The sequence below is a fragment of the Gasterosteus aculeatus genome, chromosome 13, assembly GCF_964276395.1.
Source record: "Gasterosteus aculeatus chromosome 13, fGasAcu3.hap1.1, whole genome shotgun sequence".
Taxonomy (NCBI): domain Eukaryota; kingdom Metazoa; phylum Chordata; class Actinopteri; order Perciformes; family Gasterosteidae; genus Gasterosteus; species Gasterosteus aculeatus.
Genome location: NC_135701.1, coordinates 1,055,001 through 1,081,252, shown reverse-complemented (window position 1 = coordinate 1,081,252; position 26,252 = coordinate 1,055,001). Strand labels below are relative to the sequence as shown.

General features: G+C 42.4%; 28 non-coding genes across 28 annotated transcripts; all 28 read left to right on the top strand.

Annotated features, from left to right (window-relative positions):
• Positions 1 to 468: 468 nt before the first annotated feature.
• Positions 469 to 550, top strand: trnas-gcu (transfer RNA serine (anticodon GCU)). Its single transcript has one exon. It is a non-coding gene; the product is annotated as a tRNA-Ser (tRNA).
• An 807-nt stretch (positions 551 to 1,357) lies between these two features.
• trnas-gcu (transfer RNA serine (anticodon GCU)) lies at positions 1,358 to 1,439 on the top strand. The gene has a single exon. It is a non-coding gene; the product is annotated as a tRNA-Ser (tRNA).
• Positions 1,440 to 3,033: 1,594 nt separating this feature from the next.
• On the top strand, positions 3,034 to 3,115 carry trnas-gcu (transfer RNA serine (anticodon GCU)). The gene has a single exon. It is a non-coding gene; the product is annotated as a tRNA-Ser (tRNA).
• A 1,091-nt stretch (positions 3,116 to 4,206) lies between these two features.
• Positions 4,207 to 4,288, top strand: trnas-gcu (transfer RNA serine (anticodon GCU)). The gene has a single exon. It is a non-coding gene; the product is annotated as a tRNA-Ser (tRNA).
• Positions 4,289 to 4,692: 404 nt separating this feature from the next.
• Positions 4,693 to 4,774, top strand: trnas-gcu (transfer RNA serine (anticodon GCU)). The gene has a single exon. It is a non-coding gene; the product is annotated as a tRNA-Ser (tRNA).
• An 801-nt stretch (positions 4,775 to 5,575) lies between these two features.
• On the top strand, positions 5,576 to 5,657 carry trnas-gcu (transfer RNA serine (anticodon GCU)). The gene has a single exon. It is a non-coding gene; the product is annotated as a tRNA-Ser (tRNA).
• Positions 5,658 to 6,061: 404 nt separating this feature from the next.
• trnas-gcu (transfer RNA serine (anticodon GCU)) lies at positions 6,062 to 6,143 on the top strand. The gene has a single exon. It is a non-coding gene; the product is annotated as a tRNA-Ser (tRNA).
• An 801-nt stretch (positions 6,144 to 6,944) lies between these two features.
• On the top strand, positions 6,945 to 7,026 carry trnas-gcu (transfer RNA serine (anticodon GCU)). The gene has a single exon. It is a non-coding gene; the product is annotated as a tRNA-Ser (tRNA).
• A 1,287-nt stretch (positions 7,027 to 8,313) lies between these two features.
• Positions 8,314 to 8,395, top strand: trnas-gcu (transfer RNA serine (anticodon GCU)). Its single transcript has one exon. It is a non-coding gene; the product is annotated as a tRNA-Ser (tRNA).
• Positions 8,396 to 9,202: 807 nt separating this feature from the next.
• On the top strand, positions 9,203 to 9,284 carry trnas-gcu (transfer RNA serine (anticodon GCU)). Its single transcript has one exon. It is a non-coding gene; the product is annotated as a tRNA-Ser (tRNA).
• Positions 9,285 to 10,905: 1,621 nt separating this feature from the next.
• On the top strand, positions 10,906 to 10,987 carry trnas-gcu (transfer RNA serine (anticodon GCU)). The gene has a single exon. It is a non-coding gene; the product is annotated as a tRNA-Ser (tRNA).
• Positions 10,988 to 11,391: 404 nt separating this feature from the next.
• On the top strand, positions 11,392 to 11,473 carry trnas-gcu (transfer RNA serine (anticodon GCU)). The gene has a single exon. It is a non-coding gene; the product is annotated as a tRNA-Ser (tRNA).
• An 801-nt stretch (positions 11,474 to 12,274) lies between these two features.
• trnas-gcu (transfer RNA serine (anticodon GCU)) lies at positions 12,275 to 12,356 on the top strand. The gene has a single exon. It is a non-coding gene; the product is annotated as a tRNA-Ser (tRNA).
• Positions 12,357 to 13,643: 1,287 nt separating this feature from the next.
• trnas-gcu (transfer RNA serine (anticodon GCU)) lies at positions 13,644 to 13,725 on the top strand. The gene has a single exon. It is a non-coding gene; the product is annotated as a tRNA-Ser (tRNA).
• Positions 13,726 to 14,532: 807 nt separating this feature from the next.
• On the top strand, positions 14,533 to 14,614 carry trnas-gcu (transfer RNA serine (anticodon GCU)). Its single transcript has one exon. It is a non-coding gene; the product is annotated as a tRNA-Ser (tRNA).
• Positions 14,615 to 15,828: 1,214 nt separating this feature from the next.
• Positions 15,829 to 15,910, top strand: trnas-gcu (transfer RNA serine (anticodon GCU)). The gene has a single exon. It is a non-coding gene; the product is annotated as a tRNA-Ser (tRNA).
• Positions 15,911 to 16,314: 404 nt separating this feature from the next.
• Positions 16,315 to 16,396, top strand: trnas-gcu (transfer RNA serine (anticodon GCU)). The gene has a single exon. It is a non-coding gene; the product is annotated as a tRNA-Ser (tRNA).
• An 801-nt stretch (positions 16,397 to 17,197) lies between these two features.
• Positions 17,198 to 17,279, top strand: trnas-gcu (transfer RNA serine (anticodon GCU)). The gene has a single exon. It is a non-coding gene; the product is annotated as a tRNA-Ser (tRNA).
• Positions 17,280 to 17,683: 404 nt separating this feature from the next.
• On the top strand, positions 17,684 to 17,765 carry trnas-gcu (transfer RNA serine (anticodon GCU)). The gene has a single exon. It is a non-coding gene; the product is annotated as a tRNA-Ser (tRNA).
• An 884-nt stretch (positions 17,766 to 18,649) lies between these two features.
• On the top strand, positions 18,650 to 18,731 carry trnas-gcu (transfer RNA serine (anticodon GCU)). The gene has a single exon. It is a non-coding gene; the product is annotated as a tRNA-Ser (tRNA).
• Positions 18,732 to 19,135: 404 nt separating this feature from the next.
• Positions 19,136 to 19,217, top strand: trnas-gcu (transfer RNA serine (anticodon GCU)). The gene has a single exon. It is a non-coding gene; the product is annotated as a tRNA-Ser (tRNA).
• A 404-nt stretch (positions 19,218 to 19,621) lies between these two features.
• Positions 19,622 to 19,703, top strand: trnas-gcu (transfer RNA serine (anticodon GCU)). Its single transcript has one exon. It is a non-coding gene; the product is annotated as a tRNA-Ser (tRNA).
• A 1,287-nt stretch (positions 19,704 to 20,990) lies between these two features.
• Positions 20,991 to 21,072, top strand: trnas-gcu (transfer RNA serine (anticodon GCU)). Its single transcript has one exon. It is a non-coding gene; the product is annotated as a tRNA-Ser (tRNA).
• Positions 21,073 to 21,879: 807 nt separating this feature from the next.
• trnas-gcu (transfer RNA serine (anticodon GCU)) lies at positions 21,880 to 21,961 on the top strand. The gene has a single exon. It is a non-coding gene; the product is annotated as a tRNA-Ser (tRNA).
• Positions 21,962 to 22,895: 934 nt separating this feature from the next.
• Positions 22,896 to 22,977, top strand: trnas-gcu (transfer RNA serine (anticodon GCU)). Its single transcript has one exon. It is a non-coding gene; the product is annotated as a tRNA-Ser (tRNA).
• Positions 22,978 to 23,381: 404 nt separating this feature from the next.
• On the top strand, positions 23,382 to 23,463 carry trnas-gcu (transfer RNA serine (anticodon GCU)). The gene has a single exon. It is a non-coding gene; the product is annotated as a tRNA-Ser (tRNA).
• An 807-nt stretch (positions 23,464 to 24,270) lies between these two features.
• trnas-gcu (transfer RNA serine (anticodon GCU)) lies at positions 24,271 to 24,352 on the top strand. The gene has a single exon. It is a non-coding gene; the product is annotated as a tRNA-Ser (tRNA).
• A 398-nt stretch (positions 24,353 to 24,750) lies between these two features.
• On the top strand, positions 24,751 to 24,832 carry trnas-gcu (transfer RNA serine (anticodon GCU)). Its single transcript has one exon. It is a non-coding gene; the product is annotated as a tRNA-Ser (tRNA).
• Positions 24,833 to 26,252: the final 1,420 nt, after the last annotated feature.

Genomic DNA, 26,252 nt, shown 5'->3' with positions numbered 1-26,252 from the left:
GAACATGAAAAACATGCTACAATATTGACATTCATTTAATCATCCCATGAAAACAAAAGAAATAGGACGAGGTGGCCGAGTGGTTAAGATGATGGACTGCTAATCCATTGTGCTCAGATCATCAAGAAAAAACACATTAATGCCATTCAACAAGTCCTTTTGCAATGACAAGTTGGTGCATCCTGCTGATTCAAAGTGAGCAATGTTTGTTTACAAATCTGGTCGTTTTCCATTAATCACAGGCACATAATTAATTAAGCTTTGGTGGAGAATGCGGGCATTGATCCCGCTACTTCTCGCATGCTAAGCTCTACCATTTGAGCTAATCCCCCAACTCGAAATGAAAATTTGTGTACTTGGCCTAAGTGCCCCCCTGCATTTAACGCCTTTACAAACTTCCCAGGAATATGAAAAAGATGCTACAATATTGACATTCATTTAATCATCCCATGAAAACAAAAGAAATAGGACGAGGTGGCCGAGTGGTTAAGGCGATGGACTGCTAATCCATTGTGCTCTGCACGCATGGGTTCGAATCCCATTCTCGTCGCATTTACCTGATGCTCGCTTACCATGTCAGTGTTTGGAGAAAGGCTCAGATCGTCAAGAAAACCTCATTGATGCATTCAACGAGTCATTTTGCAACGACACGCAGGTGCATCCTGCTGATTTCGATTGTGCAGCAGTTGTTTATCAATCTGGTCATTTTCCACTATTCGCAGGCACAAAATTAATTAAGTTTTAGTGGAGAATGCGGGCGTTGATCCCGCTACTTCTCCCATGCTAAGCGAGCGCTCTACCATTTGAGCTAATTCCCCAACACATAATGCAAACTTGTGTACTTGACCTAAGTGCCCCCCTGCATGTAACGCCTTTACAAAATTCCCAGGAACATGAAAAACATGCTACAATATTGACATTCATTTAATCATCCCATGAAAACAAAAGAAATAGGACGAGGTGGCCGAGTGGTTAAGATGATGGACTGCTAATCCATTGTGCTCAGATCATCAAGAAAAAACACATTAATGCCATTCAACAAGTCCTTTTGCAATGACAAGTTGGTGCATCCTGCTGATTCAAAGTGAGCAATGTTTGTTTACAAATCTGGTCGTTTTCCATTAATCACAGGCACATAATTAATTAAGCTTTGGTGGAGAATGCGGGCATTGATCCCGCTACTTCTCGCATGCTAAGCTCTACCATTTGAGCTAATCCCCCAACTCGAAATGAAAATTTGTGTACTTGGCCTAAGTGCCCCCCTGCATTTAACGCCTTTACAAACTTCCCAGGAATATGAAAAAGATGCTACAATATTGACATTCATTTAATCATCCCATGAAAACAAAAGAAATAGGACGAGGTGGCCGAATGGTTAAGGCGATGGACTGCTAATCCATTGTGCTCTGCACGCATGGGTTCGAATCCCATTCTCGTCGCATTTACCTGATGCTCGCTTACCATGTCAGTGTTTGGAGAAAGGCTCAGATCGTCAAGAAAACCTCATTGATGCATTCAACGAGTCATTTTGCAACGACACGCAGGTGCATCCTGCTGATTTCGATTGTGCAGCAGTTGTTTATCAATCTGGTCATTTTCCACTATTCGCAGGCACAAAATTAATTAAGTTTTAGTGGAGAATGCGGGCGTTGATCCCGCTACTTCTCGCATGCTAAGCGAGCGCTCTACCATTTGAGCTAATTCCCCAACACATAATGCAAACTTGTGTACTTGACCTAAGTGCCCCCCTGCATTTAACGCCTTTACAAACTTCCCAGGAACATGAAAAACATGCTACAATATTGACAATTATCTAATCATCCTATGAAAACAAAAGAAATAGGACGAGGTGGCCGAGTGGTTAAGATGATGGACTGCTAATCCATTGTGCTCAGATCATCAAGAAAAATTACATTAATGCCATTCAACAAGTCCTTTTGCAATGACACGTTGGTGCATCCTGCTGATTCAAAGTGAGCAATGTTTATTTACAAATCTGGTCGTTTTCCATTAATCACAGGCACATAATTAATTAAGCTTTAGTGGAGAATCAATTATTGATCCCGCTACTTCTCACATGCTAAGCTCTACCATTTGAGCTAATCCCCCAACTCAAAATGAAAATTTGTGCAATTGGCCTAAGTGCCCCCTGTATTTAACGCCTTTACAAACTTCCCAGGAACATGAAAAACATGCTACAATATTGACAATTATCTAATCATCCTATGAAAACAAAGGCAGTAGGACGAGGTGGCCGAGTGGTTAAGGCGATGGACTGCTAATCCATTGTGCTCAGATCATCAAGAAAAAACACATTAATGCCATTCAACAAGTCCTTTTGCAATGACACGTTGGTGCATCCTGCTGATTCAAAGTGAGCAATGTTTGTTTAGAAATCTGGTCGTTTTCCATTAATCACAGGCACATAATTAATTAAGCTTTAGTGGAGAATGCGGGCATTGATCCCGCTACTTGTCGCATGCTAAGCTCTACCATTTGAGCTAATCCCCCAACTCGAAATGAAAATTTGTGCACTTGGCCTAAGTGCCCCCCTGTATTTAACGCCTTTACAAACTTCCCAGGAACATGAAAAACATGCTACAATATTGACAATTATCTAATCATCCTATGAAAAGAAAGGCAGTCGGACGAGGTGGCCGAGTGGTTAAGGCGATGGACTGCTAATCCATTGTGCTCAGATCATCAAGAAAAAACACATTAATGCCATTCAACAAGTCCTTTTGCAATGACAAGTTGGTGCATCCTGCTGATTCAAAGTGAGCAATGTTTGTTTACAAATCTGGTCGTTTTCCATTAATCACAGGCACATAATTAATTAAGCTTTGGTGGAGAATGCGGGCATTGATCCCGCTACTTACCATTTGAGCTAATCCCCCAACTCGAAATGAAAATTTGTGTACTTGGCCTAAGTGCCCCCCTGCATTTAACGCCTTTACAAACTTCCCAGGAATATGAAAAAGATGCTACAATATTGACATTCATTTAATCATCCCATGAAAACAAAAGAAATAGGACGAGGTGGCCGAGTGGTTAAGGCGATGGACTGCTAATCCATTGTGCTCTGCACGCATGGGTTCGAATCCCATTCTCGTCGCATTTACCTGATGCTCGCTTACCATGTCAGTGTTTGGAGAAAGGCTCAGATCGTCAAGAAAACCTCATTGATGCATTCAACGAGTCATTTTGCAACGACACGCAGGTGCATCCTGCTGATTTCGATTGTGCAGCAGTTGTTTATCAATCTGGTCATTTTCCACTATTCGCAGGCACAAAATTAATTAAGTTTTAGTGGAGAATGCGGGCGTTGATCCCGCTACTTCTCGCATGCTAAGCGAGCGCTCTACCATTTGAGCTAATTCCCCAACACATAATGCAAACTTGTGTACTTGACCTAAGTGCCCCCCTGCATTTAACGCCTTTACAAACTTCCCAGGAACATGAAAAACATGCTACAATATTGACAATTATCTAATCATCCTATGAAAACAAAAGAAATAGGACGAGGTGGCCGAGTGGTTAAGATGATGGACTGCTAATCCATTGTGCTCAGATCATCAAGAAAAAACACATTAATGCCATTCAACAAGTCCTTTTGCAATGACAAGTTGGTGCATCCTGCTGATTCAAAGTGAGCAATGTTTGTTTACAAATCTGGTCGTTTCCCATTAATCACAGGCACATAATTAATTAAGCTTTGGTGGAGAATGCGGGCATTGATCCCGCTACTTCTCGCATGCTAAGCTCTACCATTTGAGCTGGAAAAATGGAAAAAACCTGGAAAGAGCTGGAAAAAACCACCAAAAATACAAAGTGAGCAATGTTTGTTTACAAATCTGGTCGTTTGCATTTAACGCCTTTACAAACTTCCCAGGAACATGAAAAACATGCTACAATATTGACAATTATCTAATCATCCTATGAAAACAAAAGAAATAGGACGAGGTGGCCGAGTGGTTAAGATGATGGACTGCTAATCCATTGTGCTCAGAACATCAAGAACAATTACATTAATGCCATTCAACAAGGCCTTTTGTCTTGCTGAATCCCCCAACTCGAAATGAAAATTTGTGCACTTGGCCTAAGTGCCCCCCTGTATTTAACGCCTTTACAAACTTCCCAGGAACATGAAAAACATGCTACAATATTGACAATTATCTAATCATCCTATGAAAATAAAGGCAGTAGGACGAGGTGGCCGAGTGGTTAAGGCAATGGACTGCTAATCCATTGTGCTCTGCACGCATGGGTTCGAATCCCATTCTCGTCGCATTTACCTGATGCTGGTTTACCATGTCAGTGTTTGGAGAAAGGCTCAGATCGTCAAGAAAACCTCATTGATGCATTCAACGAGTCATTTTGCAACGACACGCAGGTGCATCCTGCTGATTTCGATTGTGCAGCAGTTGTTTATCAATCTGGTCATTTTCCACTATTCGCAGGCACAAAATTAATTAAGTTTTAGTGGAGAATGCGGGCGTTGATCCCGCTACTTCTCCCATGCTAAGCGAGCGCTCTACCATTTGAGCTAATTCCCCAACACATAATGCAAACTTGTGTACTTGACCTAAGTGCCCCCCTGCATGTAACGCCTTTACAAAATTCCCAGGAATATGAAAAACATCCTACAATATTGACATTCATTTAATCATCCCATGAAAACAAAAGCAATAGGACGAGGTGGCCGAGTGGTTAAGATGATGGACTGCTAAACCATTGTGCTCTGCACGCATGGGTTCGAATTCCATTCTCGTCGAATTTACCTGATGCTCTCTTACCATGTCAGTGTTTGCAGAAATGTCGTCAAGAAAACCGCATTGATGCATTCAACGAGTCATTTTGCAACGACACGCAGGTGCATCCTGCTGATTTCGATTGTGCAGCAGTTGTTTATCAATCTGGTCATTTTCCACTATTCGCAGGCACAAAATTAATTAAGTTTTAGTGGAGAATGCGGGCGTTGATCCCGCTACTTCTCGCATGCTAAGCGAGCGCTCTACCATTTGAGCTAATTCCCCAACACATAATGCAAACTTGTGTACTTGACCTAAGTGCCCCCCTGCATTTAACGCCTTTACAAACTTCCCAGGAACATGAAAAACATGCTACAATATTGACAATTATCTAATCATCCTATGAAAACAAAAGAAATAGGACGAGGTGGCCGAGTGGTTAAGATGATGGACTGCTAATCCATTGTGCTCAGATCATCAAGAAAAATTACATTAATGCCATTCAACAAGTCCTTTTGCAATGAAACGTTGGTGCATCCTGCTGATTCAAAGTGAGCAACGTTTGTTTACAAATCTGGTCGTTTTCCATTAATTACAGGCACATAATTAATTAAGCTTTGGTGGAGAATGCGGGCATTGATCCCGCTACTTCTCGCATGCTAAACTCTACCATTTGAGCTAATCCCCCAACTCGAAATGAAAATTTGTGTACTTGGCCTAAGTGCCCCCCTGCATTTAACGCCTTTACAAACTTCCCAGGAACATGAAAAACATTCTACAATATTGACAATTATCTAATCATCCTATGAAAATAAAGGCAGTAGGACGAGGTGGCCGAGTGGTTAAGGCAATGGACTGCTAATCCATTGTGCTCTGCACGCATGGGTTCGAATCCCATTCTCGTTGCATTTACCTGATGCTCGCTTACCATGTCAGTGTTTGGAGAAAGGCTCAGATCGTCAAGAAAACCTCATTGATGCATTCAACGAGTCATTTTGCAACGACACGCAGGTGCATCCTGCTGATTTCGATTGTGCAGCAGTTGTTTATCAATCTGGTCATTTTCCACTATTCGCAGGCACAAAATTAATTAAGTTTTAGTGGAGAATGCGGGCGTTGATCCCGCTACTTCTCGAATGCTAAGCGAGCGCTCTACCATTTAAGCTAATTCCCCAACACATAATGCAAACTTGTGTACTTGACCTAAGTGCCCCCCTGCATTTAACGCCTTTACAAACTTCCCAGGAATATGAAAAACATCCTACAATATTGACATTCATTTAATCATCCCATGAAAACAAAAGCAATAGGACGAGGTGGCCGAGTGGTTAAGATGATGGACTGCTAAACCATTGTGCTCTGCACGCATGGGTTCGAATTCCATTCTCGTCGAATTTACCTGATGCTCTCTTACCATGTCAGTGTTTGCAGAAATGTCGTCAAGAAAACCGCATTGATGCATTCAACGAGTCATTTTGCAACGACACGCAGGTGCATCCTGCTGATTTCGATTGTGCAGCAGTTGTTTATCAATCTGGTCATTTTCCACTATTCGCAGGCACAAAATTAATTAAGTTTTAGTGGAGAATGCGGGCGTTGATCCCGCTACTTCTCGCATGCTAAGCGAGCTCTCTACCATTTGAGCTAATTCCCCAACACATAATGCAAACTTGTGTACTTGACCTAAGTGCCCCCCTGCATTTAACGCCTTTACAAACTTCCCAGGAACATGAAAAACATGCTACAATATTGACAATTATCTAATCATCCTATGAAAACAAAAGAAATAGGACGAGGTGGCCGAGTGGTTAAGATGATGGACTGCTAATCCATTGTGCTCAGATCATCAAGAAAAATTACATTAATGCCATTCAACAAGTCCTTTTGCAATGACACGTTGGTGCATCCTGCTGATTCAAAGTGAGCAACGTTTGTTTACAAATCTGGTCGTTTTCCATTAATTACAGGCACATAATTAATTAAGCTTTGGTGGAGAATGCGGGCATTGATCCCGCTACTTCTCGCATGCTAAACTCTACCATTTGAGCTAATCCCCCAACTCGAAATGAAAATTTGTGTACTTGGCCTAAGTGCCCCCCTGCATTTAACGCCTTTACAAACTTCCCAGGAACATGAAAAACATTCTACAATATTGACAATTATCTAATCATCCTATGAAAATAAAGGCAGTAGGACGAGGTGGCCGAGTGGTTAAGGCAATGGACTGCTAATCCATTGTGCTCTGCACGCATGGGTTCGAATCCCATTCTCGTTGCATTTACCTGATGCTCGCTTACCATGTCAGTGTTTGGAGAAAGGCTCAGATCGTCAAGAAAACCTCATTGATGCATTCAACGAGTCATTTTGCAACGACACGCAGGTGCATCCTGCTGATTTCGATTGTGCAGCAGTTGTTTATCAATCTGGTCATTTTCCACTATTCGCAGGCACAAAATTAATTAAGTTTTAGTGGAGAATGCGGGCGTTGATCCCGCTACTTCTCGCATTCTAAGCGAGCGCTCTACCATTTAAGCTAATTCCCCAACACATAATGCAAACTTGTGTACTTGACCTAAGTGCCCCCCTGCATTTAACGCCTTTACAAACTTCCCAGGAATATGAAAAACATCCTACAATATTGACATTCATTTAATCATCCCATGAAAACAAAAGAAATAGGACGAGGTGGCCGAGTGGTTAAGATGATGGACTGCTAAACAATTGTGCTCTGCACGCATGGGTTCGAATTCCATTCTCGTCGAATTTACCTGATGCTCTCTTACCATGTCAGTGTTTGCAGAAATGTCGTCAAGAAAACCGCATTGATGCATTCAACGAGTCATTTTGCAACGACACGCAGGTGCATCCTGCTGATTTCGATTGTGCAGCAGTTGTTTATCAATCTGGTCATTTTCCACTATTCGCAGGCACAAAATTAATTAAGTTTTAGTGGAGAATGCGGGCGTTGATCCCGCTACTTCTCGCATGCTAAGCGAGCGCTCTACCATTTGAGCTAATTCCCCAACACATAATGCAAACTTGTGTACTTGACCTAAGTGCCCCCCTGCATTTAACGCATTTACAAAATTCCCAGGAATATGAAAAACATGCTACAATATTGACATTCATTTAATCATCCCATGAAAACAAAAGAAATAGGACGAGGTGGCCGAGTGGTTAAGATGATGGACTGCTAATCCATTGTGCTCAGATCATCAAGAAAAACCACATTAATGCCATTCAACAAGTCCTTTTGCAATGACACGTTGGTGCATCCTGCTGATTCAAAGTGAGCAATGTTTGTTTACAAATCTGGTCGTTTTCCATTAATTACAGGCACATAATTAATTAAGCTTTGGTGGAGAATGCGGGCATTGATCCCGCTACTTCTCGCATGCTAAGCTCTACCATTTGAGCTAATCCCCCAACTCGAAATGAAAATTTGTGTACTTGGCCTAAGTGCCCCCCTGCATTTAACGCCTTTACAAACTTCCCAGGAACATGAAAAACATTCTACAATATTGACAATTATCTAATCATCCTAAGAAAACAAAGGCAGTAGGACGAGGTGGCCGAGTGGTTAAGGCGATGGACTGCTAATCCATTGTGCTCTGCACGCATGGGTTCGAATCCCATTCTCGTCGCATTTACCTGATGCTCGCTTACCATGTCAGTGTTTGGAGAAAGGCTCAGATCGTCAAGAAAACCTCATTGATGCATTCAACGAGTCATTTTGCAACGACACGCAGGTGCATCCTGCTGATTTCGATTGTGCAGCAGTTGTTTATCAATCTGGTCATTTTCCACTATTCGCAGGCACAAAATTAATTAAGTTTTAGTGGAGAATGCGGGCGTTGATCCCGCTACTTCTCGCATGCTAAGCGAGCGCTCTACCATTTGAGCTAATTCCCCAACACATCATGCAAACTTGTGTACTTGACCTAAGTGCCCCCCTGCATTTAACGCCTTTACAAACTTCCCAGGAACATGAAAAACATGCTACAATATTGACAATTATCTAATCATCCTATGAAAACAAAAGAAATAGGACGAGGTGGCCGAGTGGTTAAGATGATGGACTGCTAATCCATTGTGCTCAGATCATCAAGAAAAAACACATTAATGCCATTCAACAAGTCCTTTTGCAATGACACGTTGGTGCATCCTGCTGATTCAAAATGAGCAATGTTTGTTTACAAATCTGGTCGTTTTCCATTAATTACAGGCACATAATTAATTAAGCTTTGGTGGAGAATGCGGGCATTGATCCCGCTACTTCTCGCATGCTAAACTCTACCATTTGAGCTATTCCCCCAACTCGAAATGAAAATTTGTGTACTTGGCCTAAGTGCCCCCCTGCTTTTAACGCCTTTACAAACTTCCCAGGAACATGAAAAACATTCTACAATATTGACAATTATCTAATCATCCTAAGAAAACAAAGGCAGTAGGACGAGGTGGCCGAGTGGTTAAGGCGATGGACTGCTAATCCATTGTGCTCTGCACGCATGGGTTCGAATCCCTTTCTCGTCGCATTTACCTGATGCTCGCTTACCATGTCAGTGTTTGGAGAAAGGCTCAGATCGTCAAGAAAACCTCATTGATGCATTCAACGAGTCATTTTGCAACGACACGCAGGTGCATCCTGCTGATTTCGATTGTGCAGCAGTTGTTTATCAATCTGGTCATTTTCCACTATTCGCAGGCACAAAATTAATTAAGTTTTAGTGGAGAATGCGGGCGTTGATCCCGCTACTTCTCGCATGCTAAGCGAGCGCTCTACCATTTGAGCTAATTCCCCAACACATAATGCAAACTTGTGTACTTGACCTAAGTGCCCCCCTGCATTTAACGCCTTTACAAAATTCCCAGGAACATGAAAAACATGCTACAATATTGACAATTATCTAATCATCCTACGAAAACAAAAGAAATAGGACGAGGTGGCCGAGTGGTTAAGATGATGGACTGCTAATCCATTGTGCTCAGATCATCAAGAAAACCTCATTGATGCATTCAACGAGTCATTTTGCAACGACACGCAGGTGCATCCTGCTGATTTCGATTGTGCAGCAGTTGTTTATCAATCTGGTCATTTTCCACTATTCGCAGGCACAAAATTAATTAAGTTTTAGTGGAGAATGCGGGCGTTGATCCCGCTACTTCTCGCATGCTAAGCGAGCGCTCTACCATTTGAGCTAATTCCCCAACACATAATGCAAACTTGTGTATTTGACCTAAGTGCCCCCCTGCATTTAACTCCTTTACAAACTTCCCAGGAACATGAAAAACATGCTACAATATTGACAATTATCTAATCATCCTATGAAAACAAAAGAAATAGGACGAGGTGGCCGAGTGGTTAAGATGATGGACTGCTAATCCATTGTGCTCAGATCATCAAGAAAACCTCATTGATGCATTCAACGAGTCATTTTGCAACGACACGCAGGTGCATCCTGCTGATTTCGATTGTGCAGCTGTTGTTTATCAATCTGGTCATTTTCCACTATTCGCAGGCACAAAATTAATTAAGTTTTAGTGGAGAATGCGGGCGTTGATCCCGCTACTTCTCGCATGCTAATCGAGCGCTCTACCATTTGAGCTAATTCCCCAACAAATAATGCAAACTTGTGTACTTGACCTAAGTGCCCCCCTGCATTTAACGCCTTTACAAAATTCCCAGGAACATGAAAAACATGCTACAATATTGACAATTATCTAATCATCTTATGAAAACAAAAGAAATAGGCCGAGGTGGCCGAGTGGTTAAGATGATGGACTGCTAATCCATTGTGCTCAGATCATCAAGAAAAAACACATTAATGCCATTCAACAAGTCCTTTTGCAATGACACGTTGGTGCATCCTGCTGATTCAAAGTGAGCAATGTTTGTTTACAAATCTGGTCGTTTTCCATTAATTACAGGCACATAATTAATTAAGCTTTGGTGGAGAATGCGGGCATTGATCCCGCTACTTCTCGCATGCTAAACTCTACCATTTGAGCTATTCCCCCAACTCGAAATGAAAATTTGTGTACTTGGCCTAAGTGCCCCCCTGCATTTAACGCCTTTACAAACTTCCCAGGAACATGAAAAACATTCTACAATATTGACAATTATCTAATCATCCTAAGAAAACAAAGGCAGTAGGACGAGGTGGCCGAGTGGTTAAGGCGATGGACTGCTAATCCATTGTGCTCTGCACGCATGGGTTCGAATCCCATTCTCGTCGCATTTACCTGATGCTCGCTTACCATGTCAGTGTTTGGAGAAAGGCTCAGATCGTCAAGAAAACCTCATTGATGCATTCAACGAGTCATTTTGCAACGACACGCAGGTGCATCCTGCTGATTTCGATTGTGCAGCAGTTGTTTATCAATCTGGTCATTTTCCACTATTCGCAGGCACAAAATTAATTAAGTTTTAGTGGAGAATGCGGGCGTTGATCCCGCTACTTCTCGCATGCTAAGCGAGCGCTCTACCATTTAAGCTAATTCCCCAACACATAATGCAAACTTGTGTACTTGACCTAAGTGCCCCCCTGCATTTAACGCCTTTACAAACTTCCCAGGAATATGAAAAACATCCTACAATATTGACATTCATTTAATCATCCCATGAAAACAAAAGAAATAGGACGAGGTGGCCGAGTGGTTAAGATGATGGACTGCTAAACCATTGTGCTCTGCACGCATGGGTTCGAATTCCATTCTCGTCGAATTTACCTGATGCTCTCTTACCATGTCAGTGTTTGCAGAAATGTCGTCAAGAAAACCGCATTGATGCATTCAACGAGTGATTTTGCAACGACATGCAGGTGCATCCTGCTGATTTCGATTGTGCAGCAGTTGTTTATCAATCTGGTCATTTTCCACTATTCGCAGGCACAAAATTAATTAAGTTTTAGTGGAGAATGCGGGCGTTGATCCCGCTACTTCTCGCATGCTAAGCGAGCGCTCTACCATTTGAGCTAATTCCCCAACACATAATGCAAACTTGTGTACTTGACCTAAGTGCCCCCCTGCATTTAACGCCTTTACAAAATTCCCAGGAACATGAAAAACATGCTACAATATTGACAATTATCTAATCATCTTATGAAAACAAAAGAAATAGGACAAGGTGGCCGAGTGGTTAAGATGATGGACTGCTAATCCATTGTGCTCAGATCATCAAGAAAAATTACATTAATGCCATTCAACAAGTCCTTTTGCAATGACACGTTGGTGCATCCTGCTGATTCAAAGTGAGCAACGTTTGTTTACAAATCTGGTCGTTTTCCATTAATTACAGGCACATAATTAATTAAGCTTTGGTGGAGAATGCGGGCATTGATCCCGCTACTTCTCGCATGCTAAACTCTACCATTTGAGCTAATCCCCCAACTCGAAATGAAAATTTGTGTACTTGGCCTAAGTGCCCCCCTGCATTTAACGCCTTTACAAACTTCCCAGGAACATGAAAAACATTCTACAATATTGACAATTATCTAATCATCCTATGAAAATAAAGGCAGTAGGACGAGGTGGCCGAGTGGTTAAGGCAATGGACTGCTAATCCATTGTGCTCTGCACGCATGGGTTCGAATCCCATTCTCGTTGCATTTACCTGATGCTCGCTTACCATGTCAGTGTTTGGAGAAAGGCTCAGATCGTCAAGAAAACCTCATTGATGCATTCAACGAGTCATTTTGCAACGACACGCAGGTGCATCCTGCTGATTTCGATTGTGCAGCAGTTGTTTATCAATCTGGTCATTTTCCACTATTCGCAGGCACAAAATTAATTAAGTTTTAGTGGAGAATGCGGGCGTTGATCCCGCTACTTCTCGCATTCTAAGCGAGCGCTCTACCATTTAAGCTAATTCCCCAACACATAATGCAAACTTGTGTACTTGACCTAAGTGCCCCCCTGCATTTAACGCCTTTACAAACTTCCCAGGAATATGAAAAACATCCTACAATATTGACATTCATTTAATCATCCCATGAAAACAAAAGAAATAGGACGAGGTGGCCGAGTGGTTAAGATGATGGACTGCTAAACAATTGTGCTCTGCACGCATGGGTTCGAATTCCATTCTCGTCGAATTTACCTGATGCTCTCTTACCATGTCAGTGTTTGCAGAAATGTCGTCAAGAAAACCGCATTGATGCATTCAACGAGTCATTTTGCAACGACACGCAGGTGCATCCTGCTGATTTCGATTGTGCAGCAGTTGTTTATCAATCTGGTCATTTTCCACTATTCGCAGGCACAAAATTAATTAAGTTTTAGTGGAGAATGCGGGCGTTGATCCCGCTACTTCTCGCATGCTAAGCGAGCGCTCTACCATTTGAGCTAATTCCCCAACACATAATGCAAACTTGTGTACTTGACCTAAGTGCCCCCCTGCATTTAACGCATTTACAAAATTCCCAGGAATATGAAAAACATGCTACAATATTGACATTCATTTAATCATCCCATGAAAACAAAAGAAATAGGACGAGGTGGCCGAGTGGTTAAGATGATGGACTGCTAATCCATTGTGCTCAGATCATCAAGAAAAACCACATTAATGCCATTCAACAAGTCCTTTTGCAATGACACGTTGGTGCATCCTGCTGATTCAAAGTGAGCAATGTTTGTTTACAAATCTGGTCGTTTTCCATTAATTACAGGCACATAATTAATTAAGCTTTGGTGGAGAATGCGGGCATTGATCCCGCTACTTCTCGCATGCTAAGCTCTACCATTTGAGCTAATCCCCCAACTCGAAATGAAAATTTGTGTACTTGGCCTAAGTGCCCCCCTGCATTTAACGCCTTTACAAACTTCCCAGGAACATGAAAAACATTCTACAATATTGACAATTATCTAATCATCCTAAGAAAACAAAGGCAGTAGGACGAGGTGGCCGAGTGGTTAAGGCGATGGACTGCTAATCCATTGTGCTCTGCACGCATGGGTTCGAATCCCATTCTCGTCGCATTTACCTGATGCTCGCTTACCATGTCAGTGTTTGGAGAAAGGCTCAGATCGTCAAGAAAACCTCATTGATGCATTCAACGAGTCATTTTGCAACGACACGCAGGTGCATCCTGCTGATTTCGATTGTGCAGCAGTTGTTTATCAATCTGGTCATTTTCCACTATTCGCAGGCACAAAATTAATTAAGTTTTAGTGGAGAATGCGGGCGTTGATCCCGCTACTTCTCGCATGCTAAGCGAGCGCTCTACCATTTGAGCTAATTCCCCAACACATCATGCAAACTTGTGTACTTGACCTAAGTGCCCCCCTGCATTTAACGCCTTTACAAACTTCCCAGGAACATGAAAAACATGCTACAATATTGACAATTATCTAATCATCCTATGAAAACAAAAGAAATAGGACGAGGTGGCCGAGTGGTTAAGATGATGGACTGCTAATCCATTGTGCTCAGATCATCAAGAAAAAACACATTAATGCCATTCAACAAGTCCTTTTGCAATGACACGTTGGTGCATCCTGCTGATTCAAAATGAGCAATGTTTGTTTACAAATCTGGTCGTTTTCCATTAATTACAGGCACATAATTAATTAAGCTTTGGTGGAGAATGCGGGCATTGATCCCGCTACTTCTCGCATGCTAAACTCTACCATTTGAGCTATTCCCCCAACTCGAAATGAAAATTTGTGTACTTGGCCTAAGTGCCCCCCTGCTTTTAACGCCTTTACAAACTTCCCAGGAACATGAAAAACATTCTACAATATTGACAATTATCTAATCATCCTAAGAAAACAAAGGCAGTAGGACGAGGTGGCCGAGTGGTTAAGGCGATGGACTGCTAATCCATTGTGCTCTGCACGCATGGGTTCGAATCCCTTTCTCGTCGCATTTACCTGATGCTCGCTTACCATGTCAGTGTTTGGAGAAAGGCTCAGATCGTCAAGAAAACCTCATTGATGCATTCAACGAGTCATTTTGCAACGACACGCAGGTGCATCCTGCTGATTTCGATTGTGCAGCAGTTGTTTATCAATCTGGTCATTTTCCACTATTCGCAGGCACAAAATTAATTAAGTTTTAGTGGAGAATGCGGGCGTTGATCCCGCTACTTCTCGCATGCTAAGCGAGCGCTCTACCATTTGAGCTAATTCCCCAACACATAATGCAAACTTGTGTATTTGACCTAAGTGCCCCCCTGCATTTAACTCCTTTACAAACTTCCCAGGAACATGAAAAACATGCTACAATATTGACAATTATCTAATCATCCTATGAAAACAAAAGAAATAGGACGAGGTGGCCGAGTGGTTAAGATGATGGACTGCTAATCCATTGTGCTCAGATCATCAAGAAAACCTCATTGATGCATTCAACGAGTCATTTTGCAACGACACGCAGGTGCATCCTGCTGATTTCGATTGTGCAGCTGTTGTTTATCAATCTGGTCATTTTCCACTATTCGCAGGCACAAAATTAATTAAGTTTTAGTGGAGAATGCGGGCGTTGATCCCGCTACTTCTCGCATGCTAATCGAGCGCTCTACCATTTGAGCTAATTCCCCAACAAATAATGCAAACTTGTGTACTTGACCTAAGTGCCCCCCTGCATTTAACGCCTTTACAAAATTCCCAGGAACATGAAAAACATGCTACAATATTGACAATTATCTAATCATCTTATGAAAACAAAAGAAATAGGCCGAGGTGGCCGAGTGGTTAAGATGATGGACTGCTAATCCATTGTGCTCAGATCATCAAGAAAAAACACATTAATGCCATTCAACAAGTCCTTTTGCAATGACACGTTGGTGCATCCTGCTGATTCAAAGTGAGCAATGTTTGTTTACAAATCTGGTCGTTTTCCATTAATTACAGGCACATAATTAATTAAGCTTTGGTGGAGAATGCGGGCATTGATCCCGCTACTTCTCGCATGCTAAACTCTACCATTTGAGCTATTCCCCCAACTCGAAATGAAAATTTGTGTACTTGGCCTAAGTGCCCCCCTGCATTTAACGCCTTTACAAACTTCCCAGGAACATGAAAAACATTCTACAATATTGACAATTATCTAATCATCCTAAGAAAACAAAGGCAGTAGGACGAGGTGGCCGAGTGGTTAAGGCGATGGACTGCTAATCCATTGTGCTCTGCACGCATGGGTTCGAATCCCATTCTCGTCGCATTTACCTGATGCTCGCTTACCATGTCAGTGTTTGGAGAAAGGCTCAGATCGTCAAGAAAACCTCATTGATGCATTCAACGAGTCATTTTGCAACGACACGCAGGTGCATCCTGCTGATTTCGATTGTGCAGCAGTTGTTTATCAATCTGGTCATTTTCCACTATTCGCAGGCACAAAATTAATTAAGTTTTAGTGGAGAATGCGGGCGTTGATCCCGCTACTTCTCGCATGCTAAGCGAGCGCTCTACCATTTAAGCTAATTCCCCAACACATAATGCAAACTTGTGTACTTGACCTAAGTGCCCCCCTGCATTTAACGCCTTTACAAACTTCCCAGGAATATGAAAAACATCCTACAATATTGACATTCATTTAATCATCCCATGAAAACAAAAGAAATAGGACGAGGTGGCCGAGTGGTTAAGATGATGGACTGCTAAACCATTGTGCTCTGCACGCATGGGTTCGAATTCCATTCTCGTCGAATTTACCTGATGCTCTCTTACCATGTCAGTGTTTGCAGAAATGTCGTCAAGAAAACCGCATTGATGCATTCAACGAGTGATTTTGCAACGACATGCAGGTGCATCCTGCTGATTTCGATTGTGCAGCAGTTGTTTATCAATCTGGTCATTTTCCACTATTCGCAGGCACAAAATTAATTAAGTTTTAGTGGAGAATGCGGGCGTTGATCCCGCTACTTCTCGCATGCTAAGCGAGCGCTCTACCATTTGAGCTAATTCCCCAACACATAATGCAAACTTGTGTACTTGACCTAAGTGCCCCCCTGCATTTAACGCCTTTACAAAATTCCCAGGAACATGAAAAACATGCTACAATATTGACAATTATCTAATCATCTTATGAAAACAAAAGAAATAGGACAAGGTGGCCGAGTGGTTAAGATGATGGACTGCTAATCCATTGTGCTCAGATCATCAAGAAAAAACACACTAATGCCATTCAACAAGTCCTTTTGCAATGACACGTTGGTGCATCCTGCTGATTCAAAGTGAGCAATGTTTGTTTACAAATCTGGTCGTTTTCCATTAATCACAGGCACATAATTAATTAAGCTTTGGTGGAGAATGCGGGCATTGATCCCGCTACTTCTCGCATGCTAAACTCTACCATTTGAGCTATTCCCCCAACTCGAAATGAAAATTTGTGTACTTGGCCTAAGTGCCCCCCTGCATTTAACGCCTTTACAAACTTCCCAGGAACATGAAAAACATTCTACAATATTGACAATTATCTAATCATCCTAAGAAAACAAAGGCAGTAGGACGAGGTGGCCGAGTGGTTAAGGCGATGGACTGCTAATCCATTGTGCTCTGCACGCATGGGTTCGAATCCCATTCTCGTCGCATTTACCTGATGCTCGCTTACCATGTCAGTGTTTGGAGAAAGGCTCAGATCGTCAAGAAAACCTCATTGATGCATTCAACGAGTCATTTTGCAACGACACGCAGGTGCATCCTGCTGATTTCGATTGTGCAGCAGTTGTTTATCAATCTGGTCATTTTCCACTATTCGCAGGCACAAAATTAATTAAGTTTTAGTGGAGAATGCGGGCGTTGATCCCGCTACTTCTCGCATGCTAAGCGAGCGCTCTACCATTTGAGCTAATTCCCCAACACATAATGCAAACTTGTGTACTTGACCTAAGTGCCCCCCTGCATTTAACGCCTTTACAAACTTCCCAGGAACATGAAAAACATGCTACAATATTGACAATTATCTAATCATCCTATGAAAACCAAAGAAATAGGACGAGGTGGCCGAGTGGTTAAGGCAATGGACTGCTAATCCATTGTGCTCTGCACGCATGGGTTCGAATCCCATTCTCGTTGCATTTACCTGATGCTCGCTTACCATGTCAGTGTTTGGAGAAAGGCTCAGATCGTCAAGAAAACCTCATTGATGCATTCAACGAGTCATTTTGCAACGACACGCAGGTGCATCCTGCTGATTTCGATTGTGCAGCAGTTGTTTATCAATCTGGTCATTTTCCACTATTCGCAGGCACAAAATTAATTAAGTTTTAGTGGAGAATGCGGGCGTTGATCCCGCTACTTCTCGCATGCTAAGCGAGCGCTCTACCATTTAAGCTAATTCCCCAACACATAATGCAAACTTGTGTACTTGACCTAAGTGCCCCCCTGCATTTAACGCCTTTACAAACTTCCCAGGAATATGAAAAACATCCTACAATATTGACATTCATTTAATCATCCCATGAAAACAAAAGAAATAGGACGAGGTGGCCGAGTGGTTAGGATGATGGACTGCTAAAACATTGTGCTCTGCACGCATGGGTTCGAATTCCATTCTCGTCGAATTTACCTGATGCTCTCTTACCATGTCAGTGTTTGCAGAAATGTCGTCAAGAAAACCGCATTGATGCATTCAACGAGTCATTTTGCAACGACACGCAGGTGCATCCTGCTGATTTCGATTGTGCAGCAGTTGTTTATCAATCTGGTCATTTTTCACTATTCGCAGGCACAAAATTAATTAAGTTTTAGTGGAGAATGCGGGCGTTGATCCCGCTACTTCTCGCATGCTAAGCGAGCGCTCTACCATTTAAGCTAATTCCCCAACACATAATGCAAACTTGTGTACTTGACCTAAGTGCCCCCCTGCATTTAACGCCTTTACAAACTTCCCAGGAATATGAAAAACATCCTACAATATTGACATTCATTTAATCATCCCATGAAAACAAAAGAAATAGGACGAGGTGGCCGAGTGGTTAAGGCGATGGACTGCTAATCCATTGTGCTCTGCACGCATGGGTTCGAATCCCATTCTCGTCGCATTTACCTGATGCTCGCTTACCATGTCAGTGTTTGGAGAAAGGCTCAGATCGTCAAGAAAACCTCATTGATGCATTCAACGAGTCATTTTGCAACGACACGCAGGTGCATCCTGCTGATTTCGATTGTGCAGCAGTTGTTTATCAATCTGGTCATTTTCCACTATTCGCAGGCACAAAATTAATTAAGTTTTAGTGGAGAATGCGGGCGTTGATCCCGCTACTTCTCGCATGCTAAGCGAGCGCTCTACCATTTGAGCTAATTCCCCAACACATAATGCAAACTTGTGTACTTGACCTAAGTGCCCCCCTGCATTTAACGCCTTTACAAACTTCCCAGGAATATGAAAAACATGCTACAATATTGACATTCATTTAATCATCCCATGAAAACAAAAGAAATAGGACGAGGTGGCCGAGTGGTTAAGATGATGGACTGCTAAACCATTGTGCTCTGCACGCATGGGTTCGAATCCCATTCTCGTCGCATTTACCTGATGCTCGCTTACCATGTCAGTGTTTGGAGAAAGGCTCAGATCGTCAAGAAAACCTCATTGATGCATTCAACGAGTCATTTTGCAACGACACGCAGGTGCATCCTGCTGATTTCAATTGTGCAGCAGTTGTTTATCAATCTGGTCATTTTCCACTATTCGCAGGCACAAAATTAATTAAGTTTTAGTGGAGAATGCGGGCGTTGATCCCGCTACTTCTCGCATGCTAAGCGAGCGCTCTACCATTTGAGCTAATTCCCCAACACATAATGCAAACTTGTGTACTTGACCTAAGTGCCCCCCTGCATTTAACGCCTTTACAAACTTCCCAGGAACATGAAAAACATGCTACAATATTGACAATTATCTAATCATCCTATGAAAACAAAAGAAATAGGACGAGGTGGCCGAGTGGTTAAGGCAAAGGACTGCTAATCCATTGTGCTCTGCACGCATGGGTTCGAATCCCATTCTCGTTGCATTTACCTGATGCTCGCTTACCATGTCAGTGTTTGGAGAAAGGCTCAGATCGTCAAGAAAACCTCATTGATGCATTCAACGAGTCATTTTGCAACGACACGCAGGTGCATCCTGCTGATTTCGATTGTGCAGCAGTTGTTTATCAATCTGGTCATTTTCCACTATTCGCAGGCACAAAATTAATTAAGTTTTAGTGGAGAATGCGGGCGTTGATCCCGCTACTTCTCGCATGCTAAGCGAGCGCTCTACCATTTAAGCTAATTCCCCAACACATAATGCAAACTTGTGTACTTGACCTAAGTGCCCCCCTGCATTTAACGCCTTTACAAACTTCCCAGGAATATGAAAAACATCCTACAATATTGACATTCATTTAATCATCCCATGAAAACAAAAGAAATAGGACGAGGTGGCCGAGTGGTTAAGATGATCGACTGCTAAACCATTGTGCTCTGCACGCATGGGTTCGAATTCCATTCTCGTCGAATTTACCTGATGCTCTCTTACCATGTCAGTGTTTGCAGAAATGTCGTCAAGAAAACCGCATTGATGCATTCAACGAGTCATTTTGCAACGACACGCAGGTGCATCCTGCTGATTTCGATTGTGCAGCAGTTGTTTATCAATCTGGTCATTTTCCACTATTCGCAGGCACAAAATTAATTAAGTTTTAGTGGAGAATGCGGGCGTTGATCCCGCTACTTCTCGCATGCTAAGCGAGCGCTCTACCATTTGAGCTAATTCCCCAACACATAATGCAAACTTGTGTACTTGACCTAAGTGCCCCCCTGCATTTAACGCCTTTACAAACTTCCCAGGAACATGAAAAACATGCTACAATATTGACAATTATCTAATCATCCTATGAAAACAAAAGAAATAGGACGAGGTGGCCGAGTGGTTAAGATGATGGACTGCTAATCCATTGTGCTCAGATCATCAAGAAAAACCACATTTATGCCATTCAACAAGTCCTTTTGCAATGACACGTTGGTGCATCCTGCTGATTCAAAGTGAGCAATGTTTGTTTACAAATCTGGTCGTTTTCCATTAATTACAGGCACATAATTAATTAAGCTTTGGTGGAGAATGCGGGCATTGATCCCGCTACTTCTCGCATGCTAAGCTCTACCATTTGAGCTAATCCCCCAACTCGAAATGAAAATTTGTGTACTTGGCCTAAGTGCCCCCCTGCATTTAACGCCTTTACAAACTTCCCAGGAACATGAAAAACATTCTACAATATTGACAATTATCTAATCATCCTAAGAAAACAAAGGCAGTAGGACGAGGTGGCCGAGTGGTTAAGGCGATGGACTGCTAATCCATTGTGCTCTGCACGCATGGGTTCGAATCCCATTCTCGTCGCATTTACCTGATGCTCGCTTACCATGTCAGTGTTTGGAGAAAGGCTCAGATCGTCAAGAAAACCTCATTGATGCATTCAACGAGTCATTTTGCAACGACACGCAGGTGCATCCTGCTGATTTCGATTGTGCAGCAGTTGTTTATCAATCTGGTCATTTTCCACTATTCGCAGGCACAAAATTAATTAAGTTTTAGTGGAGAATGCGGGCGTTGATCCCGCTACTTCTCGCATGCTAATCGAGCGCTCTACCATTTGAGCTAATTCCCCAACACATAATGCAAACTTGTGTACTTGACCTAAGTGCCCCCCTGCATTTAACGCCTTTACAAAATTCCCAGGAACATGAAAAACATGCTACAATATTGACAATTATCTAATCATCTTATGAAAACAAAAGAAATAGGCCGAGGTGGCCGAGTGGTTAAGATGATGGACTGCTAATCCATTGTGCTCAGATCATCAAGAAAAAACACATTAATGCCATTCAACAAGTCCTTTTGCAATGACACGTTGGTGCATCCTGCTGATTCAAAGTGAGCAATGTTTGTTTACAAATCTGGTCGTTTTCCATTAATTACAGGCACATAATTAATTAAGCTTTGGTGGAGAATGCGGGCATTGATCCCGCTACTTCTCGCATGCTAAACTCTACCATTTGAGCTATTCCCCCAACTCGAAATGAAAATTTGTGTACTTGGCCTAAGTGCCCCCCTGCATTTAACGCCTTTACAAACTTCCCAGGAACATGAAAAACATTCTACAATATTGACAATTATCTAATCATCCTAAGAAAACAAAGGCAGTAGGACGAGGTGGCCGAGTGGTTAAGGCGATGGACTGCTAATCCATTGTGCTCTGCACGCATGGGTTCGAATCCCATTCTCGTCGCATTTACCTGATGCTCGCTTACCATGTCAGTGTTTGGAGAAAGGCTCAGATCGTCAAGAAAACCTCATTGATGCATTGATGCATTGACAATTATCTAATCATCCTATGAAAACAAAAGAAATAGGACGAGGTGGCCGAGTGGTTAAGATGATGGACTGCTAATCCATTGTGCTCAGATCATCAAGAAAACCTCATTGATGCATTCAACGAGTGATTTTGCAACGACACGCAGGTGCATCCTGCTGATTTCGATTGTGCAGCAGTTGTTTATCAATCTGGTCATTTTCCACTATTCGCAGGCACAAAATTAATTAAGTTTTAGTGGAGAATGCGGGCGTTGATCCCGCTACTTCTCGCATGCTAAGCGAGCGCTCTACCATTTGAGCTAATTCCCCAACACATAATGCAAACTTGTGTATTTGACCTAAGTGCCCCCCTGCATTTAACTCCTTTACAAACTTCCCAGGAACATGAAAAACATGCTACAATATTGACAATTATCTAATCATCCTATGAAAACAAAAGAAATAGGACGAGGTGGCCGAGTGGTTAAGATGATGGACTGCTAATCCATTGTGCTCAGATCATCAAGAAAAAACACATTAATGCCATTCAACAAGTCCTTTTGCAATGACACGTTGGTGCATCCTGCTGATTCAAAATGAGCAATGTTTGTTTACAAATCTGGTCGTTTTCCATTAATTACAGGCACATAATTAATTAAGCTTTGGTGGAGAATGCGGGCATTGATCCCGCTACTTCTCGCATGCTAAGCTCTACCATTTGAGCTAATCCCCCAACTCGAAATGAAAATTAGTTTACTTGGCCTAAGTGCCCCCCTGCATTTAACGCCTTTACAAACTTCCCAGGAACATGAAAAACATTCAACAATATTGACAATTATCTAATCATCCTAAGAAAACAAATGCAGTAGGACGAGGTGGCCGAGTGGTTAAGGCGATGGACTGCTAATCCATTGTGCTCTGCACGCATGGGTTCGAATCCCATTCTCGTCGCATTTACCTGATGCTCGCTTACCATGTCAGTGTTTGGAGAAAGGCTCAGATCGTCAAGAAAACCTCATTGATGCATTCAACGAGTCATTTTGCAACGACACGCAGGTGCATCCTGCTGATTTCGATTGTGCAGCAGTTGTTTATCAATCTGGTCATTTTCCACTATTCGCAGGCACAAAATTAATTAAGTTTTAGTGGAGAATGCGGGCGTTGATCCCGCTACTTCTCGCATGCTAAGCGAGCGCTCTACCATTTAAGCTAATTCCCCAACACATAATGCAAACTTGTGTACTTGACCTAAGTGCCCCCCTGCATTTAACGCCTTTACAAACTTCCCAGGAATATGAAAAACATCCTACAATATTGACATTCATTTAATCATCCCATGAAAACAAAAGAAATAGGACGAGGTGGCCGAGTGGTTAAGATGATGGACTGCTAAACCATTGTGCTCTGCACGCATGGGTTCGAATTCCATTCTCGTCGAATTTACCTGATGCTCTCTTACCATGTCAGTGTTTGCAGAAATGTCGTCAAGAAAACCGCATTGATGCATTCAACGAGTGATTTTGCAACGACATGCAGGTGCATCCTGCTGATTTCGATTGTGCAGCAGTTGTTTATCAATCTGGTCATTTTCCACTATTCGCAGGCACAAAATTAATTAAGTTTTAGTGGAGAATGCGGGCGTTGATCCCGCTACTTCTCGCATGCTAAGCGAGCGCTCTACCATTTGAGCTAATTCCCCAACACATAATGCAAACTTGTGTACTTGACCTAAGTGCCCCCCTGCATTTAACGCCTTTACAAACTTCCCAGGAACATGAAAAACATGCTACAATATTGACAATTATCTAATCATCCTATGAAAACAAAAGAAATAGGACGAGGTGGCCGAGTGGTTAAGATGATGGACTGCTAATCCATTGTGCTCAGATCATCAAGAAAAACCACATTAATGCCATTCAACAAGTCCTTTTGCAATGACAAGTTAGTGCATCCTGCTGATTCAAAGTGAGCAATGTTTGTTTACAAATCTGGTCGTTTTCCATTAATCACAGGCACATAATTAATTAAGCTTTGGTGGAGAATGCGGGCATTGATCCCGCTACTTCTCGCATGCTAAGCGAGCGCTCTACCATTTAAGCTAATTCCCCAACACATAATGCAAACTTGTGTACTTGACCTAAGTGCCCCCCTGCATTTAACGCCTTTACAAACTTCCCAGGAATATGAAAAACATCCTACAATATTGACATTCATTTAATCATCCCATGAAAACAAAAGAAATAGGACGAGGTGGCCGAGTGGTTAAGATGATGGACTGCTAAACCATTGTGCTCTGCACGCATGGGTTCGAATTCCATTCTCGTCGAATTTACCTGATGCTCTCTTACCATGTCAGTGTTTGCAGAAATGTCGTCAAGAAAACCGCATTGATGCATTCAACGAGTGATTTTGCAACGACATGCAGGTGCATCCTGCTGATTTCGATTGTGCAGCAGTTGTTTATCAATCTGGTCATTTTCCACTATTCGCAGGCACAAAATTAATTAAGTTTTAGTGGAGAATGCGGGCGTTGATCCCGCTACTTCTCGCATGCTAAGCGAGCGCTCTACCATTTGAGCTAATTCCCCAACACATAATGCAAACTTGTGTACTTGACCTAAGTGCCCCCCTGCATTTAACGCCTTTACAAAATTCCCAGGAACATGAAAAACATGCTACAATATTGACAATTATCTAATCATCTTATGAAAACAAAAGAAATAGGACGAGGTGGCCGAGTGGTTAAGGCAATGGACTGCTAATCCATTGTGCTCTGCACGCATGGGTTCGAATCCCATTCTCGTTGCATTTACCTGATGCTCGCTTACCATGTCAGTGTTTGGAGAAAGGCTCAGATCGTCAAGAAAACCTCATTGATGCATTCAACGAGTCATTTTGCAACGACACGCAGGTGCATCCTGCTGATTTCGATTGTGCAGCAGTTGTTTATCAATCTGGTCATTTTCCACTATTCGCAGGCACAAAATTAATTAAGTTTTAGTGGAGAATGCGGGCTTTGATCCCGCTACTTCTCGCATGCTAAGCGAGCGCTCTACCATTTAAGCTAATTCCCCAACACATAATGCAAACTTGTGTACTTGACCTAAGTGCCCCCCTGCATTTAACGCCTTTACAAACTTCCCAGGAATATGAAAAACATCCTACAATATTGACATTCATTTAATCATCCCATGAAAACAAAAGAAATAGGACGAGGTGGCCGAGTGGTTAGGATGATGGACTGCTAAACCATTGTGCTCTGCACGCATGGGTTCGAATTCCATTCTCGTCGAATTTACCTGATGCTCTCTTACCATGTCAGTGTTTGCAGAAATGTCGTCAAGAAAACCGCATTGATGCATTCAACGAGTCATTTTGCAACGACACGCAGGTGCATCCTGCTGATTTCGATTGTGCAGCAGTTGTTTATCAATCTGGTCATTTTTCACTATTCGCAGGCACAAAATTAATTAAGTTTTAGTGGAGAATGCGGGCGTTGATCCCGCTACTTCTCGCATGCTAAGCGAGCGCTCTACCATTTAAGCTAATTCCCCAACACATAATGCAAACTTGTGTACTTGACCTAAGTGCCCCCCTGCATTTAACGCCTTTACAAACTTCCCAGGAATATGAAAAACATCCTACAATATTGACATTCATTTAATCATCCCATGAAAACAAAAGAAATAGGACGAGGTGGCCGAGTGGTTAGGATGATGGACTGCTAAACCATTGTGCTCTGCACGCATGGGTTCGAATTCCATTCTCGTCGAATTTACCTGATGCTCTCTTACCATGTCAGTGTTTGCAGAAATGTCGTCAAGAAAACCGCATTGATGCATTCAACGAGTCATTTTGCAACGACACGCAGGTGCATCCTGCTGATTTCGATTGTGCAGCAGTTGTTTATCAATCTGGTCATTTTCCACTATTCGCAGGCACAAAATTAATTAAGTTTTAGTGGAGAATGCGGGCGTTGATCCCGCTACTTCTCGCATGCTAAGCGAGCGCTCTACCATTTGAGCTAATTCCCCAACACATAATGCAAACTTGTGTACTTGACCTAAGTGCCCCCCTGCATTTAACGCCTTTACAAACTTCCCAGGAACATGAAAAACATGCTACAATATTGACAATTATCTAATCATCCTATGAAAACAAAAGAAATAGGACGAGGTGGCCGAGTGGTTAAGATGATGGACTGCTAATCCATTGTGCTCAGATCA